The sequence below is a fragment of the Theropithecus gelada genome, chromosome 15 (genome assembly GCF_003255815.1).
Source record: "Theropithecus gelada isolate Dixy chromosome 15, Tgel_1.0, whole genome shotgun sequence".
Lineage (NCBI taxonomy): Eukaryota > Metazoa > Chordata > Mammalia > Primates > Cercopithecidae > Theropithecus > Theropithecus gelada.
This window is the reverse complement of record NC_037683.1, coordinates 111,384,381-111,390,645: the sequence shown is the minus strand read 5'-3', so window position 1 is coordinate 111,390,645 and position 6,265 is coordinate 111,384,381.

Genomic DNA, 6,265 nt, shown 5'->3' with positions numbered 1-6,265 from the left:
CCTCACTGTTGGATGAGGCACGTGTGTGGTGATCGATCCGAATCCACTCTGGCACCGGGCTCCTTCCCGCCATCCCAGGCAGGCTGACAGCGGTCACATTTGGACCTACTGCGTCTATCTCTTTTCAATGTGCTTCTCTGCCCTAATCTCTACTTATGGTGCCAGGTTTCTTTTAAGAATGTCCCCTTTGTCCTTATCAGCATGTAGCTAGCAATATTGTGATATTATTACTGCAGAGTGAATGATGACTAGGGCATCTTAAGAGGATTTCTAGGGAGTGATATGCATGTAGATGAAATGATATGCATGTAGATGAAAACTTTACAACTTACACAAATAATCACTCAAAATCATCCTTACACTAAAAATGCAAAACTATACAATTTCTAGAAGAAACTATGGAAGAAAAGCTATGTGCCTTTGGGTTTGGTAATGAATTTTAACAAATGACACACAAGGTTGATGTATGCAGAAGAAATGACGATGTGGATTTCTTAATATTTACAGTTTATACTCTGAAAAAGACCTTGTTAAGGGAACAAAAAGACATGCCACATATTGAAAAAAAAATTGGCAAAATACAGATCTGAGAATCTGTATTCAAAATATAGACAAAATTCTTGAAACTAAACAATAAGTTAAACATCTCAATTAAAAATGCACACAGTTCTGAACAGACACCTCACCAAAGATGATCTACGGATGGCAAGTAAACATACAAAAAGATGCTCAATGTACTACAGAACTGAAAACCACAATGAGATAGCACGGCTGATCTATATCTGTTAGAACTGCTAAACTCTAAAAAAATGACAAATTGCTGAAGGAAAAACGAGAACTCTTTTCATTGCTGGTGGAAGACAGTGTGTAACACCAGAATATGCCACCCCAAAATATGATGGTAGGAAACCAGAATATGCCACCCCAAAATATATCCCTTTGGCATAAGAATTATTCTGAGCTGATTACTTTGAAAAAATGCTAAAAAAGGAAGTTCTGCAAACAGAGTAGAAGTTACTCTTGTGTGAGGAAAATTTACATCTATAAAAGAAATCTCCATTTAAAAGATCTCTCTCTCTCTCTCTCTCTCTCTCTCTCTCTCTCTCTCTCGGCACCAACCAAGAAGAGAAGGATGACTAAATCACTAAAGAGTCTTACCAACAGAGAACGCATGGAGTTAAGTCTGTATAAGAAAACTTACCCTTGTCTACTGTGCTTTTGCTTGTTACCTCCCCACTACTGAGCCTCAAATCTTCTTTCTTTAAGTTGAAGATAGCATTTATACTTCATTGAAAGCCACCTGCTGGGGATTTACTCATTTTTCCCTGAGTATCTCCCATGTATCCATAAGGTATACATGTTTTTAAACTTGTCTACTTTTTTCTCATTTTAATCTGTAATTTGTTACAGTGGGTCCCATCTAAGAATTCCGTAAAGGTAGAGAGAAATTTTTTTTTCCTCCCCTATTACAAGTTGGGCAGTTTTTCCCAAAGTTAAACAAGTCTCACCTTACAATCCAAAAATCACATTCATAAGTATTTTGACAGCTACTTTGATATTATTTCCAAACAAAAGCTACCATGCAATTATGTACAGAAGCCCTATTCATAACGACCAAAGGAAAAAAAAGAATCAGAAAGTCTTACAACAGATGACTGTGTGGGAACCCACTCAGACATCAGGAGTTGTCATAGGGACCGGGCACGGCGGCTCATGCCTGTAATCCCAGCACTTTGGGAGGCTGAGGCAGGTGGATCACGAGGTCAGGAGATCGAGACCATACTGGCTAACGTGGTGAAACCTCGTCTCTACTAAAAAAAAATAGAAAAAAAATTAGCCAGGTATGGTGGTGAGCACCTGTAGTCCCAGCTACTCAGGAGGCTGAGGCAGGAGAATGGCATAAACCTGGGAGGTGGAACTTGCAGTGAGCCAAGATCTTGCCACTGCACTCCAGCCTGGGCAACAGAGCAAGACTCTGTCTCAAAAAAAAAAAGAGTTGTTATAAAGATTATTTAAATGAAAACATTTGAGATACCGAAGATAAAGAAAGAAATCTTATGAGAACCTACTTTATCTAATTAAAGCAGAGCTCCCAGAAAATACAGCTGCCATTAACCCCATCCAAGGAGTTTCTTACAAATTCAGCTGCCAGGAAGACAGCCTACTCATTCCCATTAGCACTGATAAATGAAAATGAAATCCTAAGCTCCCAACTGACTGAACAGACCCACTCCTGGCGGAGGGGATCCCAGAGTGACTTTCAAAACTGAGTTCTCGGATTTACAGAGGGTCCCATCTTAGAATTCTGTAAAGGTAGAGAGAAAATTATTTTTCCTCCCCTATTACAAGTTGGGCAGGATGGGATGACAGGGGTCAGATACACCTCGTTATACCCCCTCCTTTGCTAACCATGATGAGGCTTTCTTCCCTAAGGATTTCGTGGAAACAAGCCTTTCAAAAGACTCCACCACTGATTTCAACCAACTGCCTGAAGCTGCCTCTCCTCTCTTGCCTAATAAGAGACCACCCATGATGGAGAGGTTCTGGACAGCATACACAGGATGCACAGAGTGAATTTTCATATCCTCTGCTTCAACTTTTAATGTCAGAGGGCTGAACATTCCACCCTGGGATCATGTTAACACTGCCATTTTTTTGTACATTGGACCCATGAAGGAGCAAGAAACTCAATTGCGAATGCACGCATTTCTCCTTTCATAAATATGCATCACTCCTCCTAGAGCTTATTAGATATGTGTATTTGGCCACACCACTCAGTATAAATTACTATTTCCTTTACCTCTCCCTTGAAGTGTCTGTTTCTGACTTCTGGCTGGAGGTTATGCTTCCTAGCCTGTCAGGACTATCCTGCAGGCTGCAACCCTTTATAGGAAATAAATCTCTCACTGGGTGCAGTGGCTCATGCCTGTAATCAAAGCACTTTGGGAAGCTGAGGCGGGTGGATCACCTGAGACCAAGAGATCGAGACCATCCTGGCCAACATGGTGAAACCCCATCTCTACTAAAAATACAAAAATTAGCTGGGCATGGTGGCGCATGCCTGTAGTCCCAGCTTCTAGGGAGGATGAGGTGGGATAATCGCTTGAACCTGGGTGGTGCAGCCTGCAGTGAGCCAAGATCACTCCACTGCACTCCAGCCTTGGCAACAAGAGTGAAACTCCGATTCAAAAAAAAGTAAAATAAAATAATGAAATCTCTCCTTTCTGAATTTATGAATCTCATCATTCTTCATTTGACAGCATTAAAAAGCATTAAAAAGTTCCATACTCTCCCACAGAAGCCCTAGAAATCTTCATTTTGTTAATCATTTTGGATGCCTGAGAACTTGTAATCCAATGAGTAGAAATGTTGGTACCCCATTTACAGCTGTCATCCTGCCAGTTCTTGGGAGTTTGTATAAGTCTAAATCTGCAAGGGTCTCATCCCATAAGGACCCTTGTCTCTTTCTCTGTTGCCTTTGCCCACTGGCTCTGGCAACAGGGGTCTTTCTTTCTCCTTGGCTCTCTTTGGATATGGGGGCTCCATCTTCTGTGCCACCTTAGGGAATGCCTTTTGCATGCATGGCTAAGTCATTATAAAGCCTACAGTTTGAGTAACATTTTGAGTGAGTACTCTCTGAAGCTGGGTTGGAATCTCAGGCTTCTTTGTCTGAAAGGTAACTCTTGGGCTAGAAGTTTCTTATCCTAGCTTTCGTTTTGAGGCCTCTCTGTTCTCCTCTTGGGTTGGAAGTAATTCCTGGCTTTTTGTTTCATGGTGTCTCTGTGATCTTGCTCTTGCTCCTTTCATGGGAACTTCTCAGTTGACTAAATTCTCCCTTCTCAAACCTCTGCTGGCTGTGTGTTCCACCAATATGGAACTAATTCTGGCCATCACGAGCATGTCACAGTGCTGCAGAGATTTTGTTTATGGCCAGTTTTGGGGCTAGTTTATGGCCAGATTTGGGGGCTTATTCCCAACAATTTGGGAAAACAGAGTGTGAGAAATGGGTAAAATTTAGATTTTAAAAAATGTTCAGGGCCAGGCATGGTGCCTCATGCCTGTGATCCCAGCACATTGGGAGGCTGAGGCGGGAGGATCAGAAGGTCAGGAGTTCGAGAACAGCCTGGCCAACATGGTGAAACCCCGTCTCTACTAAAAATACAAAATTAGCAGGGTGCAGTGGCAGGTGCCTGTAGTTCCAGCTACTCGGGAGGCTGAGGCAGAAGAATCACTTGAAACCAGGAGGCGGAGATTGCAGTGAGCCAACATCACATCACTACACTCCAGCCTGGACAACAAGAGCAAAACTCCATCTAAAAAAAAAAAAAAATCTTCGTTCACCATAATAGGAAGTCATTAGATAATATCTGAAAACTCATAAATTTAAAAATTGCATAGGGCAGGGCACGGTGACTCACACCTGTAATCCCAGCACTTTGGAAGGTTGAGGTAGGCAGATTGCTTGAGTGCAGTAATTCGAGAGCAGCCTGGGCAACATGGTGAAACCCTGTCTCCATTAAAAGAAAAAAATACGAAAAAATTGGCCAGGTATGGTGGCGTGTGACTGTAGTCCCAGCTACTCAGGAGGCTGAGGAGGTAGAATCACCTGAGCCTGGGCGGCGGAGGCTGCAGTGAGCCAAGATTGTGTCACTGCACTTCAGCCTGGGAAACCTCAGGGTCTGGAGACCCTGTCTCAAAAATAAATAAGTAAGTAAGTAAATATTGTATAGTAAGATGTCAATAGACGATGGACTAGAAAGCTACAGCCCCTTCTTTCCTCACAGAGACACCAAGTTAACAACAATATACCGACCAGAATACCTCTGTGAGAATGCTATAAATTAGCTGAGAAATTAGAGCACCTAGGCCATTGTAAAACCAAGAAGGGATTTCAGTGAAAAGGGAAGGACGATTCATAGCATTTGGTGTGTCCATCAGTGCTGCTCCCCTATGCCGTACAGTACAGAGCAATCAGGAGAAAATTCTTCACACTCAAGCTCTCCCCTTGGAACAGAAACAAAAGAGCTGATCTTTCACCAAACATTTGGACTCGTGTGGGGGCTGCCCAGGGGGCTGCTTTCTGTTTCACCTGACTCAAAGCACTGATGGGATTAGCGCCAGAATTTGGGAAGCCACTAAAAACAGAGGGAAGAAGCACACTAGAGCCGCAGCTCTGCAGCCAGATGCCAGGAAAAGCAAGAGATCAAAACAGGTTCAAGAAGTTTTAGAACTCCAGCTAGGCGATTGGTGAAGGTCTTCCTCTGCATAAAGCCAGTATGCAAAGACTGTAAGAGGTATTCGTTTTTTAGATATTCAAATCTTGGTTAAAAAAAAGAGTTACAAGGCACACAAACAAACAGAGAAACAAGGCCCAATAAAAGAACAAGATAAAACTCCAAAACTTGACCTCAGCTGGGCGTGGTGGTTCACGCCTGTAATCCCAGCACTCTGGGAGGCCAAGGCGGGTAAATCTCTTGAGGCCAGGAGTTTGAGGCCAGCCAGGCCAACATGGTGAAACCCCATCTCTACTAAAAATACAAAAGTTAGCTGGGGACTGCATAAAGAAAATGTGGCACATATACACCATGGAATACTATGGAGCCATAGAAAACAACGAGTTCATGTCCTTTGCAGGCACATGGATGAGGCTGGAAACCATCATCCTCAGCAAACCAACACAGGAACAGAAAACCAAACACCACACGTTCTCACTTATAAGTGGAAGTTGAACAATGAGAACAAATGGGCACAGGGAGGGGAACATCACACACCAGGGCCTGTTGTGGGGTTCGGGTCTAGGAGAGGGATAGCATTAGGAGAAATACCTAATTTAGATGATGGGCTGATGGGTGCAACAAACCACCATGGCACGTGTGTACCTAGGTAACAAACCTGCACATTCTGCACGTGTATCCCAGAACTTAAAGTATTTTAAAACAGACATATAAAAGTCACAGGATGTTTGTGATAGTATCTGTTACACTGATGTTGCCATCACATAGTTGACTATGTGCAGACTCCAAGTGAAATTTCTTGCACTTGTTAGAGACATGGAAAATCTGTATTTCCAGATAAAAACTCGAAAATTTTAGAAAACCATTCAGGATTTACAGTCTAGAGCTCTGACACTGGAATCTTTTCCAACTTTAAAGTTTAATGATTTAATTAAATCTAAAAATACTAGGTTGCAGATATATTTAAGCAGTGTGCCTAGGTAGTATGTTTATATATTAAGATTAAAATCATCTTCTAAAGTTTACTAATT